This window comes from Corvus kubaryi, unplaced genomic scaffold (genome assembly GCF_017639235.1).
Source record: "Corvus kubaryi isolate FWS band 111438036 unplaced genomic scaffold, C.kubaryi_AGA036_p1.0 132, whole genome shotgun sequence".
NCBI lineage: Eukaryota > Metazoa > Chordata > Aves > Passeriformes > Corvidae > Corvus > Corvus kubaryi.
The window spans coordinates 7606603-7621494 of NW_024580666.1; the positions used below are offsets into that span (position 1 = coordinate 7606603).

General features: G+C 43.4%; 1 long non-coding RNA gene across 1 annotated transcript in view; it reads left to right on the forward strand.

Moving 5' to 3' along the window:
• The first annotated feature begins 474 nt into the window (after nucleotides 1-474).
• LOC121666260 overlaps nucleotides 475-14892 on the forward strand; it is a 29307-nt gene continuing 14889 nt past the window's right edge. Inside the window, exon 1 of the long non-coding RNA XR_006016635.1 lies at nucleotides 475-1162. This is a non-coding gene — a long non-coding RNA (uncharacterized LOC121666260). The remainder of the gene's footprint in view (nucleotides 1163-14892) is intronic.

Below are 14892 nucleotides of genomic sequence, written 5' to 3' on the forward strand. Positions count from 1 at the left end.
TCTCATTTTTTTCGAGTTTCTACTTTCTGCTTCCTTCCCTCTTCCTCTTTTTTTTTCCCCAGAATTATTGTGGTTTTGTGTTTTTCAAAATTGTCTACCTGGAAGCAAAACAAACACTAGCTTGCTTTCTTTCAAAAGAAGATTTTGGTTGAGGCAGTAATAAAACATTTGTGGTGAGCAGTAAGGAGCCCTTGCAAGGCCCCTTAAGCCTTGGCTTTAAGGGACCCATAAGCAAGGGTTCACTGCTTAAAAAATTATTCACAAAGTAAGCGTATCAGTGAAATGCACCAAAAGCAAACCTCCCAGAGTGCTTCTCTCCAAGCTGTTATTTAAAGCTTTTGGGTTGCTTCAACTCACATGGCTTTGAACAGAGCTTCTGAGGATGTCTGGGTTAAAGCTGCCCTCTGTTTTACTTGAGGACAGTCTGCTCTCCCACTTTTTCAGCTACTAGCCTGCAGACAGGAAGATAAAAACCAACCTTGTATCACATGTGCAGGGACTGCAGCTTACTGGGAAGGCCCTGGACCTGCAAATGCCCATCAGACTAACCATATTCAGGACCATCATTAAATCAAAGGGAAATTTCTCATGAATGGCCTTCCCACAAGCTCTTCATGTTGATGATTTGCAAGACACATTCACTTCCAGTGTTAGAAGATGAAACCTGATGGGGATGACTGCCTTCTCTGCATGAACATGTAAAGGCAGGGACCTGGGGGAATGGTTCTTCGTGTTTTCACTTCTCCTGCTTGGCAAGTGAGAGGTGCCTTTTGACTGAAGAGCTGGGAAAACCAGCCCCTTCTCCAGTGTCCTGATGTTATGGCTAAGGCACCAAAGGGATTTGGGAGAAACATGATGAAGGCAGCAAGAGCCACCCATGCCTGCTCTGTATTTCATGAATCTCCACACTCCAGGTGTCTGTCTCCCTGTTGGTCCTGCACTGCAGTTCCTGCACCTGCAATGGCTCTGCCACACTGAGCTGGGACTTGCCACCTCTCATATGTGCCACTTGCAGTGGGAGAAGAAGAGATGGGAAGAGCTGGCTGAGTCTGCTCCAATTACTTCAGCTTCAGTAACACTGCTGAGGCTCTTCAACAGCTGCCTGCAGCCTGCTTATCACTGTGCTTGCTTATCACAGCGCTGACAGGCATTTTGATCCTGAGTAAGTAGTGTTGCAAGAAATTTGGGATGTTGGGTGTGAGCTTGTCTGTTCCAGTGAGCTTAGACGGTCCTGATCCCCCCATCACATGAAGTTTATAAGGCAGCTGGAAAAAGTTTAGAGATGGGCAATAAAGATGATCAAAGGTACAGCAAGGCTCTATATGAAGGATGACTAAGCTAGGACTTTTGTATTTGGAAAGGAGATAAAGGAGGAGGAGGTGATAGATTTACAAAAACAATCTTGAGTGGCATGGAGAGAATGAATAGATTGATTTTTTACTCTTTTCCAGGACATGAGGTGGGAGACATCAGATTAAGTTAATAAAACTGTAGGGCTCCAAACCAAACATCTCAGCCAGCTGACCCATGGATCTCCTTGACAAAGGATGGTGTGGGTGCTAAAGGTTTTAGAATTTCAAGGACAGACAAGAGATTTAATATAAGAGTAATCCCCTGGGAGTATTAACTACATATAGAAACCACAACCTCATCAGGAGGCTCCTGTTCTGAAAATGTCTGGAAACTGGGGGAGTGTTACAGGGAGTTTTTCATATATGCCTGTTCACTAGGCATCCACTGTTGGTGTGATGGGAAGTAGGGTAGAAGGATCTTCAGTCTGACATTTTACAGATTTTCTTCTGTTCTTCACAGCAGTGAAACGTCTGCAAAGCTGTACAAACTACGAGCAGGGTTTAGCTCACTTAACTTTAACCCTCGGAAAGTAGAGGCTCTAGTCACCCATCTCCCAGAAATCAGTGGCACGCAGGGCGTACCACCTGCCCTAAGATAGGTGTCCAAAAGGACAGATGAATCACCATTTCCAGCTACCATTGGTTTCTGCTTTCCCAGAGAGTCTGGACAGCTGTCTAGTGCTGGATGAGTAGTTTCTTTCTAACTTTAGTAAATCTTATTTGAGTGAGACTGATCCTGTTTAAAGAGGGTTTTGGCAGTAGGTTTAAGGCCTTTTTCTGCAAGGTTTTAAATGGCACTGTGTTAAGGCTAGCATTTATTAGATGTGTCCTTTGAAAAAAGCTACTTGAGCATGACTGGGAATTCCTCTCTTCAAAGGTCAGTGGTCTGCAGCAACAAAACCAATCAAGCTGTACCTGGGGTCTGAGAAGCTCTATTTCAGAGTGTGGGACTTCTGACATTTCACTGCCTATTTAGACACTGCATCTGAAACTAATTAAAAGGAAGGTGACTGATAGCTGAGAGACAGAGATTACTGGCTTGTGTTGTACTGTCCAGAAACATTACATGACCATTCCCAGCTGTTGTTCCGGCATGGGGTACACCAGCTGTCTCATCAGCTCACACCATGGAGTAACAGCACAGAAATCTTCTGTATTATCCTGCCATAAGAAAACAACTCCTACTGACAAGACCCCAAAACCAAAAAAGAATATCTTAAAAGCTAATTTTTTTGCTTCCTCTGATTACATTTTACCTTCCAGGAAGCAGATGTAAACACAGTCCACATTCATTCCAGCTTTGTAATCACCAGCCTTTGTTTTTGTAAATGTATCTAAGCTGCTAACTTCATTTTCACAGCACTTAAATTACTTGGAAAATTTTTTCTCATCCAGATTTCCAATATGTAGTGTGACAGACTTTGGCACTATTGGAACAGTGTACCCTTCCTGCCTTCTGTGGATGCTTCTGTGGATGTGTTAATCATTACAGCACAGCTTTCCAAACCAATCAGATATTGCTGAATGTTTTATACACCTTAATGAAAGTGAAATATATACTTTTTTTTCAGTTCTGCCTTTTAAAGGGATTTTGACATTGAAGATCTAAAACAAATTTGTACCAGAATTTAGATTTCATAGGGACAGACTTCGTAAAATCCAAGATTAGCAAAAATAGCCCCATTCTATTTTCCTTTTCTAAATTTGACTGGATGTAATTCTTTAAATGTATAACCAGTATCTTGTCAAGACAAAGCTACTGTATTTGATCCCAACTATGAAACTGGCAGGATATGGGTTACTACAGCAAAATGCAGCAATGAGGAATCCACTTTCACCAGCTTGCCTGAGGAAAAGGCTAAACATTTCAAAACTGTACTTTAATTGTAGTTGAATTTAAAAAATACTAGAAGTTATTTGGTATTGAGATATGGAAATAATAATAAAATCTCTGAATACTAATGTTTCAGGGTCTTACAGTGTCATAAACCCAGAAAAATGCCACTGAATACATCTAAATTCTGCTGATATAGAACTGGTGGAAGGGTAGAGTCAGATCTGAGGTCTTTTTTACCTGCTATGTTTAACCTGGCCAGACCTTTACCTACTATGGTCATTGCTGTGTGTGCAAAGCTCAGACATCAGAGTTTTTTGTCTAGAGAATATGAAGCAACACTATCCTTAAGTAAAGGGAGCCCTAAACACATTCAAAGGCTACACAGTGTGGGAGAAACTCATAATTTAAGCCAGTGTGGGTGGCTGAATACTCTGAATATTTTTATGGATCTTTTAAAAATTATGAGCTGACAGCATTGTAGCTTACCTACTGCCCTGAATGCTATTTCATGCTGTCCTTGATCAAGGCTGCCTGGGGGAGGTAAGGCTTGTTGAATGACTAAGAGCCAGCAGTGTTTAGACACCTTCCTCCCCTTCAGTTAAAATTAGGCACAGAAATGCCTTTGTGGGTTTGGACCTGGCGAGCAGTGAGATATGGCAGAGAATCAAAGTGACCTGCAGGAGCAGCATGGCAGCCGAGTGGTTGCAGCGGGTGTTTTGTGGCAATGCTGGTGGCAGATGTACCAAAGGAATTGTCTCTGGATGCACCACTGCTGTTCTCCTCTCCGTGCAGAAGCCCTTGCTCACCTGAGGCTGATGCTGACTCTCTAGGATGGATGAGAATTACAGCTGACCAAGTATCTTGTGCTAGCCGTCCCATCAGCTCTCTGAAGAAAGTGTTTTCTTAGAAGCATTTCTAGAAGTCCTCTGCAACTTGCAGAGGTGGTGAGGCACTTTTTAGGAATTTGCACAAAGTGAGACTGCGAGCAGCCAGACAAGGGTTGGACAGTGTACAAAGAGATTTTCCAAGAAAGAAGGCTAATATCAACAAATACAGGTCAGATACACATAATCATTTATCTGCTCTAGGCACACTAACAGTAAACCAGCTGCAAACATATGCAGATGACATGCTGAGTGTACTTCAAAGGCTTTTTACAATTCCCTAGCTTGGACAGAAGCAAGGCAATGTGGGCACCAAGATAGACACAGAAATCTTCCCCAGACAACCATTTCTTAGCCTGGCATTGCATGTTGATTACTCCCTTTCAGAAAAGGAGAGCTGCCATGATTACCTGGTTTTCTTGCTGTTATAATTGACACTAAGCTACATGGTTTTTATGGTTGCATTTAATTTTCAAGTCTAAAGGAAGGGAGAGAAGCCTAGGGCAGGGAAAGGTGAGACATGGGTTTTAGCTGAAATAATCTGTAGGGCTGGGCAATTTAGATAGAGCCACCAAATATCCAGTGTAAGGATCGGGAAAGTTCCTTGCTGTTTTCAGAGGCTGCTTTGGACAATGTGCTGGAAGTTTGTGTAAGGGGCAGGCTGTCCCGCTGCCCTTGCAGGGTCATCATCCTACAGCCATGCTGGCGGCAGAGAGACACAAGCAAGCACACTGAATGGTTAAAGGCTGGCCTGCAAGGCCAGGAGCTGGGCAACATGGCAACAAGAGTCATGCCTGCTGGGAGGGCCATGTCCCTGTTACCCCTGTTCAGAAACTGCCATCTCACTTTGCAAACTCTCTGAGGGTTTGTTGTGAGCCTTCTGTGGCAGTGACGTGCACCTGGGCTCATAAACACTATGCACCACCTATGAATCAGCACTGATATGATTAAGTCTTAGTGAATTATCTTTTCTTTTTTTCCAGACAGATAAAAGATTCCTTACAAATCTCTTTCAGGTGTAGTTCCAGTATATTTTCCATACTGAATACAGCTACAGATTTCCGATCTTACCAGAAACAAATGTGCCACAAGGGCTGTGTACAAGGACAGGTAGCAAATAGTGCTGCAAATCCCAAATAAATGTCATCATAAATACCTGTTGATTTTGGAGCCGTGTAAAAATGACAACTGAGCTCAGATTCAGCCAAAAAAAAAAAAAAAAAAAAAAAAGTATAAGCTTCTAAAAGAAAAAAACCTTGTGTATGTATAAAACTTTTCCTGGGATTGTGATTTTTCCAAAGTGCTGTGAGTTGAAAGTTGTTTTTCATTCAACAGCTACAGCTGTGACTCCAGCTGTCCCTCCTGAATGTTATTTGATTCAGGAAGCCTTTCATGCTGAGGGGACTGACCTTTCAAAGGGATTCATATTGTATGTTACCCCTTTTTGTGCTTCATTATGTATATGCTGATGAGCTGAGGGTGGTGGCCCAGTGATAAATTGCTAGCAAGTGATAAATTGCTAGATAACCTACTCATTAGTTGTAAGACTTGTATGTAAAGTAGAGAAGAAAGAAATGTGAAGAGCAAGGACTGTTAGTGGAAGCTGGTAAGAGGTCCTGTAGAACAGGATTAAAATGAGTGAGTCTCAACCTGACCATATGAGTGGATGTAGTTCATGCTGCCTTTTGGAAGGGATGGCTGGACATTCCCACCACAACTGGAAAGTTTTCTTCTTTAGCTCTTTGCACATGTGAACTTTTGTGCTTAGGAGTGTGTAAATAGATTGCTCAGCCTGTGTGTATCTCTGTAAATCTGTGCTATTATAATCTTAAAATGAATAGCAACACTGTCTGCTATGTGGAAAAAACCCTCTTTTCCTTGGGCAAGCAAGGGATGGGTATTTGGTTGATGCTGACTCCAGCGTGGCTTGAGATGCAGTTTGATATGTAAGGCCAGGCAGTACAGTAGTGCCACCTTCGACCTAAGGAAGGCTCTCTTCCTTGTTGAAGAAACCCTTCATTTTAGTAAGACTGCAGAGTGCACTGGGGTTGATCGTCCTTTCCTGCCCAAGAAAGCACTTGTTTGTTACCTGTGAATGCTGGCAAAATACCTGGAGATAAATGTTGCAGTTTCTGGCAATAAATTTTGGAGTTCTTGAGACTGCAAATGCTTTTCAAGCTGTGTATAGCTGGTGGAAGCCACCCCTCTGCCTTAGCTGGCCAAAGCTCATATTTAGTACCTATCAAAACTTAGTTCTTGAAAACTGCCCCCTGAGGGAAACACTTAATTAGCTGGGCTTTCCTGAAATGGATAGGTGCAAATGGGTCAATTTAATTACTTAATGTAGCAGTCTTCCCATGTAGGCATTGAGGATTTCTCTTGTCTAAAACTGTTTCTGACAGAACTAGGACTTCTGGTCAATCAGGGCTGGCAGTCACTGTGAAATTATCTGTGTTTTTGCTGGTATTGGAGTGAGATTGTTCTCTTGCCATCGTTTTTTGGCAGCACAAGCTACATGTGCAAAAGAGACAATAGTGGAGTCAGACACAGACTTATGGATCCTCTGTGGCTGTCTCCACACCTATGAAAAGAAAATGCCTGATATTAGCAATGACACACCAACTTTGGGAAGTGTTCCAGGAGTTGTCCCTGAAGCATCCAAGGGAGATAAGAGTTAAGTATATGCTCCAGGAAACAGAAGGACAAACACAAAAAGCATGTCAAGCCCAGGTAGCCAGTCTGCAAAGATGCTGTGCACAGAATAAGCATGGGAGGAACCACAGCAGATATGCTGGGGCTTTCACAGCTTTGTCTGCAGTGGGAGATTAATCTAGACTTCTGTACTGTGCCTACAATACAAGGCTGGGATCAGGTAACCTTCTACCTCTTTCTGCAGAGGTTCCCATCTGCAGTGACTGTAGCCTGGAGGAGTTTGTACCATCTGCAGTGGACCATCATGAAACAGTCTAAGCCACAGAAAACTGTTTATTTAGCTATTAAAGCGCTGGTATTTGGCAGCAAATACTTTTATTTACAGTCAGTGCATCAACAGCTCACCAGAGGAAGCAATGATTGTTCTCAAGACAGTGATTTGGAAGGTCCATCACTGCAAAACTTTAGCACCATTCACACATGGATATGCGATGATAGTAGTGTTTTATGCCCAAAGTTACTTTAGTGCTGCAGACAGCTGTATTTCAAATTCTTGGGCCGTGGAGTAGCATTGTGAGCAGTTAGTAATATATTAATGTAGATCAAAAAATACTTCTGAATATCTGTTGGGGCCCTTCCCCTGCCATGGGGTCCTGGGAGAGGGGCCCTGGGGGGGAGGCACGGGGTTTCCCTGCCCCTGCTCAGCCTCGTTCCCATTGGTTGTTTTGTGTTCCCCTGTGCGGGCAAGGACCCTCGGGTCCCGTGATTGCCTCAGTTCCTCGGCAGAGCTCCAGCCATGTGGCTGGAGAAATAAAACATCTCTGAAACATCTATCAAGAATCGGTCCGTATATATTTCTTTTCCACGGGCCTCATTGTTTGATATGTGTTGCAGTATCCACACTGTAACAAATATCTGTGCCTAGCAAACACTGTTGGTAGGGTGAGGGGGAAGTGACACTGAGGACTTGTAACACCCAACTTTCCAGACAGTCTCTTGTACCATTCAGTAAAGGGTCACTAATACCAATTCTTATTACTATTTTCTAGCTGTGTACAAAAACATCTTAAACCCCTTCAAAGACCTTGAAGTGAGATACAGTTTGAAGTTTTTGTTTTCCCAATAGAGCAATGGAGAGACCTGAAAGGGGAGAAGCCAATAAAATGACAAGCTTTTTGCGTGATCCAATGGAGGGGTTTTCAGCCACTGGGAGCTGGCAGAAGGGGGTTTTACCCCTCATGTGCCGACACAAAGAAGCCTGGAGGTCAACGCTGAAACCCCTCTGGAAGGCGGCACTCAGTGCCCAGCACACAGTGAAAACGGGGCAGAGCTCCTCACCCAAAAGGGGCTGTATCCATCTGTCACTGTTTAGCAGGCACACAGGCGAAGGGAAAGAAGTAAAGAGAGGGGACTCTCCGTAAGTGTTCCACGCAGGTTTACTCCCATGAAAAGACAGGGACGAAGAGGCCAATTGGTGGGAGGGTTCAGGGATCTTATGCTGAGTACAGAATAGGTGGGGAAAGGGATCTCAGCCAATGGGATAGAGACAAGCAGGTGGGGTTGACAGGAAGGGAACCAATGGGAACAACACATAGGAGGGACTCAGGGAAGGATCCAATGGGGCGTCGAGGAACAAAGAACTTTCTAGAACTAGTACATATTAAAGAAGGAAAATGAATATACATAACTTCCTACATAACACAGGGAGACAAAGTATTAACCAATCAGGGGAAAACATGCAAAAGGCAAAACAAGGGAGTCATGGGTTCTCAGCATGACTGCAAAATTAAATGCTAAACTTGGGTCGCTAACCACCACAGGTGGTTGTCTTAAGTTCTCCTCAGGAAAAAGAGTAGCTACAGCCACCTGCACTGCTACAATCCAAGATAATCTTCATCTGAACATTAGAAGCAGGAACATCATGTTAAGAATGGGGTGAGAACAATTGCTTTGAGGATGAAAGGACAGAAAGTGGTTTCCAGACATCAAAAATGATACTGTGGACTCCCACTCTAAGTCAGGATACTTATAGCAATACCGTATGTGCTGTAGAGGTGGGAAGAACGGTAGGTAGGAGGAATAGGAATAAATTACCAATATCAGAGGAGGTGAGCGCTTGTTCTAGATTGTGTAAATCCGTGCCAGGTAATGTGTCCTTGTACATTTATCTTTTGATGAAAATAACATTTTAAGAACTTCCTGCTCTCTTCCCATCCACAGAGCACTATTTACATCCACACACCCCCCTCATCCCCTTCCTCTCCACCTTGGTTGGGCTACACTGATGTTTAGGAGGCCACTGGGGAACTGGACAAGTGAATTGATCAGAAGCCTTTAAAAGTCCTTGCCAAAAAAAGCATAAAACATCCCTGTTCCTGAGCTAGTGGCCCCTACCTATGTTTGCAAGGTACTATTACTTCCAGTCCAAAGTCTCTGTGTGGAGCTTGCACATTCTTCCTCAGCCTGGATCTAGCTTGGGGTGCCAGCACAAGGTGCAGATAAACCTGGTTTATCCCATGTGCTGGCCACAGAATTGTCCATACAGATCCTGATTGGCTTTGTAAGATCAGGCCCATCTTCTATTAAAGGCACCTTAAATTATCCTGCTTTCCTGTGCTTAAGGGTTCTCCTGACAGAACTTCTTCTTGGGACATCTTTTCCTTAGAACTTTGGATAGTAGGGACATATATAAATACGCACATAATCCCAGGACTGGAAGCTTTGTGGATGCTGTGCACACAAGCCAAGCCTGTCACTGGGAGTTACAAGTATCCCATGAAAATAAGCAGCATCACAGTAGCAGGCAGTGATCTGGTAGTCCATACAAGGTGGGATTTCTTCTGCCCCTCCTCATCCCCATTTAAGGTTCCTCAAAGTAAAAGATACAGTGATATATTTTTGCTGTTTTCATCAGCAATTCAACCACACGAGTTTCAGCAAGCTTAATATAAAATTTTTGTTGGTAACTTGTGTTTTGAGTAGTTGTCACCATTTTTTTAAATGACAAAATCTATAAAAAACTTGATACCCTTAGAAATGCAATATCTACAGAGAAAAGCCCCCATATGAAGTTTGCTCAGGGTATTTCAAAGAAAACATGGTTATTGCAGTAACTGTTGATCCAAAACACTTCACATGTGGGAAAATTTAGCTGAAGAAAGAACAGTTCATGCATATAAAGATAGACATCTATAAAAATAGGTATATAACTTGACCATTTAAACTCCTAGTCATGAGTTTAAATAGTGAGGTCTAGCTCATTTCCTTTTCCCAGTATTTCATCTGCAGATTTATGGGCGTAAACTCTAGGAGAGAGATTCGGTTTACGTGTTCTATCCTGCTCCATCTGGCCTTTTAAGAAGGCTCACACTCAAGGTGGTTATCTCTTGGGATGGCACATCTTCATATGGTGGTGATAGCTTGTTTCCTTTTAAAGTATTTTTCTACTGTGGTTCTGTGTCTTAGAGGAGCCAATTAAAAGCATGCTCTTGGCAGGACATGACTAGCTTTTTCAGCATATTATTAGCTTATCAAGGCTGGAACTTGCTAGATAAGCTCTGTTGCAGTATATGCCTAGATCATGCCTCTGAGGCTTTTAAATGCACTGTAACTTAATGCTGACTATCAGTAGTATAGTAGTTTCTATACTAGGATTTAAACACTGGAAGATTTGGCTTTTTACTGGCTTCACTAGAAAGTTATGAAGAATTACATGCCAGAACTTAATTTATTTTTTTTTCTTCAAGTTTAGGCCTTATTTTAAGAATTCTATATTGGCTTCATGCTGAGGTCTACGTGCACAAAAATTGGTGCATGGGGAACCACATCCTGCCAAGGGGCAGCCCCCAAAATCTTTGCTGCCCCGGGTTAAGAATTGGGGTGGATGTGTGGGGGCCTCACCTTGTGCAAAAGCTGGCCATGACCCACATGTAGATGAGCAACCATTGCTCTCCAGTGCTCTTTTGGCTTGGGATGTTGAAAAAGAGCTGAGTGGTGTGTCCAGGAATAGGATGTTAGAGTGGACTCCACAGCAGGACAGAGATAAGGGACTGGGAAGGGCTGGGTGGCTGCTGCTGCTGGTAATGTACTCGGTTGTGACATCATCTAAGTAAAGGATTTCCAAACCTATATGCCCAGTATAAGGGCATGTCAAAGGATCTTGGGATGTAAAGTTGTAGTGGTTTGTAACCAAAATACTCATTACTGTTTACCTTCTGTGAGATAAGAATTAGGAGAAATGCAAAGCAGGCACTAAACTTGAAAGAATATAAAGAAGTTTATTAACAGACCTAAAAGAGGAAAAAATCATACCACACCTTCAGAACTCTTCTCCTCCCCCCACCTTTCTCCCTTCTCCCAGTGACAATGTAAAAAGACAGCCCTTGAGATGTTCAGTCTGTTTACCACTTCCATAATAACTTTGTTCAGTCCATTTAGGAAAAGGAGTCTCTCTGCTCACATGTGAGTCCCTTCCCCGACTTGCAGCTTTTCCCACAACTGCTTTCGAGGGTCCACTCTTGAAGTTTTTTGGGGTACAATTTTAAGGTTGAGCCGTTCAGAAACAGAAGTTCTCTTTACCCATCTCTGGGAGCATTTCATCTCTAAGAACAGAGGCCCTCCTCCTTCCCTGGGAGCAAAGGGTATTCCTCATCTTCATTGTTAGGACTATCTCTGGGAGCATCTCTAGGAACTGAGGTTTTCTCCTTTCCCATTTGGAGCAAAAGTCCTCATCGCTTCCATCTCTCCCTGTTCAAACTTCTCATGAAATTACAGCTGCTTCAGCATCTGCCTATCTCAGCACAGGTGCTTTTGCTCTCAAGTACAAGTTGAACACTCCACCCCCCATGCCTTTATGAAATTACAACGGGATACTCTGATATATCATAGCTTCACAACAGAATTTCAGCTTTAAGCATCTCCTCTTTCTTCTCCCTCAGGTTTTCAGCTCATCACAGCACTAAAAGGGTTAATCTCACCCAGGTCTTGCAGCTGGAATGTCACTTATCGCTGTTGGTCACATGATCTTTGCCGGACAGCGGTGCAGCTTCAGCTGAATCTTGGCCGCAGGGGGAGCCGAGCCGCTCCGGCTGCCCACAGCAGGGCTGGGGGGGGGAGGGGTTCTGCAAGTGGAACAGGGTCCATCAGCTCCAGGATGGCCGTGGCCTGGCCCGGCCTGGCCTGAGCAGGGCCTGGGCCAGGCCCGCTGGCCCCCGCACGGGGCCCGCAGCCACCTGTCCCAGCACTGGAAACGAGACAGAGAGGCTCTGCCTCGGAGTTTCCTATTCTTAAGTGTGAATCACAGAGGCGGTCACAACTTCAAGTGGCTTAAAGAATTGTCCATATTCAAACTGGCCAGCTGATAGGTTCTATCAGGTCACAGAGGAAGCTGTAAGCACCCCTTTGCAAGAACATCACTTCCAGGACTATGCTTTGCTAACCCATGACAAAAGTACACTTTTGCCACAGCTGTGCTAAGATCCTTCAAGCCAGAGCCCACTTAGTGCCATTTGAATATTTCATACCTTTTTGGTTTTAGTTTAGTTTATTATCTGCTTCCAGCTGAGTCACATGAGTGTAAACAGATCAGTTTGTCTCTGAGAATATGATTCCACAAAACTGGGAGAGGCAGCTCAGTCCAAAATACCATCTGCAGAAATGAAGATTTTAAAACTCACATAAGGTTGACCAATTTTATACTGCTCCTGTTTCCTCTCATGTTTTTCTTGGGTAAGTGTATCATTTTCTGGCACAAAGTTTAATTTGTTGAATGGATGCTGACATGGCAGCAATGTTCCTCAGCACACCCCAATTTTGAAAGCAAGAAATGGCCTATTTCAAAGTAATGCAGATATTCACAAGCTTGTGCCACCAAAATCAATGTGGAGACCTAAGCTCTAAGAAAAGGTAGCTGTAAAATAATTTGGGTCCTTGAGAACTTTACCATCAGACTTTCTCTTGTTAATGTTGCTGCCATAGATTTGCAGCCAAAGCAAAACTGGCTATAACTGCCACAAGAGCCAACCTTGCATCAGCTCAGCTCCACAGCAGTTCACAGGACCATTGCCATTGTTCATATTTTCTGTAGTTTGGTCAAGCGGCTGCCTGGTTGCAGCAATTTAGGAGCTCAACAGATGACAGCTCAGTACAGAGGCAATGCTGGAAAATGTCAGCACTTGGAACAGGGACAAGAAGCAAGTTTGGGATTAGGAAGCTGCTAGAAGTGCTGATGAAGCACCAATTTCTCTGCTTTTCAGATTTGTCTTTCAGGCTTGTGCTACTTGTGAGGAAGAGCAGATGACCGGTTCTGCCCCTTATTGGGAAAGGCACAGGAGGAGTAAAATATCAACAGTCACATTACACAGAGGTGTGCAGACATCCTCTGATTCTCTGATTACTGAGCTGAAGCTCACTGAAACAAACTTATGGACTGCAGCTGTACACCTGCTCAGCACTGTGCCCTGGCCTTCAGGCAGTAGGATCATGGTCCTCAGGATGACTGCCACGATCCATTTATTCTTGAGTAAATAGTTCTTAATTCCTCTTCTGGATAACATATGACTAACATTAGTGGGACACCCAGTTACTACTTGGAGCACAGTCAAAATTATCTTTCTTACCACTTTGCTTTGAATCCTCCCATTTCTCTGCTTCATCTAAAATTTCCTCTCCCTACATTTCATGGCTTCTTCTAGGCAGGCATGCTGTAAGCATCAGATCTCCTCAGCATGCCAGTGTATCAATCTACTTTGTTCAGGCATTAGTGACAGGATACCATCCATTTCTCTCATCCTACTGCTGCTCTTTCTTTCAGCACTGCCTTTTACAAAAATGCCATACTTCCTGACCTTTCCCAAAGAAGTCTGCAGCCTGCTGTGTTTGTCTGTGGTTAACTTAAAGCACTCTGAAACAGTGGGGTCCGAGTCCCATTTTGGTTTTTTTTTTTTAATCTGGACACTCAGTGCAGTGAAATTTATGTACAAATTGGGATATTAGTGAGACATATCTTAACTTCTTGACTGGAAATTGGTTACCTTGCTTAATGCCTTCAATAATGAGACTCAAAACCATTTAGCTCAGATAATGCCTTTGGGCTGATCCAGACTATGAAAAACCCCCAAACATTTAGGATGGAAAGTTGTCCAGACTGTTCTCTTCTTAACATAGCTGCTTGTATTTGAAATAAAATATGATGGCTGTCATTTAAAATGTGATCTTTACCTTTTGTGCCTCCAATTCCCAACTCCATCCTGCTGCAGCAGGAAGGAGGAAGGGAAAAGGGAGCAAGGGAACAATGTCTGATTTGGGAGAGTCTCCATGGGGATGAACTGGGGAGTGTGATTCCTAAATTATGACATCTGCAGTCACAGCTGAGAAACTTCCTGTGTAGAAGACAGCTAGTTTTCAGAAGTCAGTTTCTGAGCTTTTGACCCATTTAGAAGCTTCAGACAGTGGGTGTTTTCAGTATGCAAAATGTGTGCATGGTATTTTTGAGCAGTCTGCTTGCTGATGAGCTGTTGCATCACAAACAAAGCTGCCTAACTGGAGCAGCTTCTTGCAGCAAGACTTTCAAATAGGTGTCATTGTGACCCAAGTTGTGGTGGCAGCAGCAGGGACTGGAGGAATTTTGCATAGTTTTCAGTCTAGAGTCCAAATTCTGACTAATCCCTGCATGGGTCCTGGTATCCAAATGACGAGGTGTTCTCAGTCCCAGCTGGGTACACTGCATATCTTCTTTCCAGCCTTGTGGGCTGAGGGAGGGAAAAGTGTGAATTGAGTGTGACTCGGATTAGAATTAGGCCCTTAAATGGCTTTATCAAACTGTGGGAAAGCAATAGCGTTGCCAAGCAGAGGAGGTACTGAAGGGTCATTGCACTAAACATGTCCTCCATTTCAAAGCAGAGGAAGGCCTTTGTGTTGGGAATTCCATTCTCCTGACCAAAACAGAAAATGGCATGGCAACTTTCCCTTTCTTGGTTCCTTTCAGGTGCTTGCACATTATGTGTTGAGGATATGCGTAGGAAAATTTGCTACACTATCTATAGACTTAGTTTCTTTAATCCATGCAGTTATGGGCATATTGAATTTGAGGATTGACCCTGGTTTTTCTGTAGTTCTGGATTTTCTATTTGATGTGGTTTTGAAAATTACTAGTAAATTCTTGCAGAAA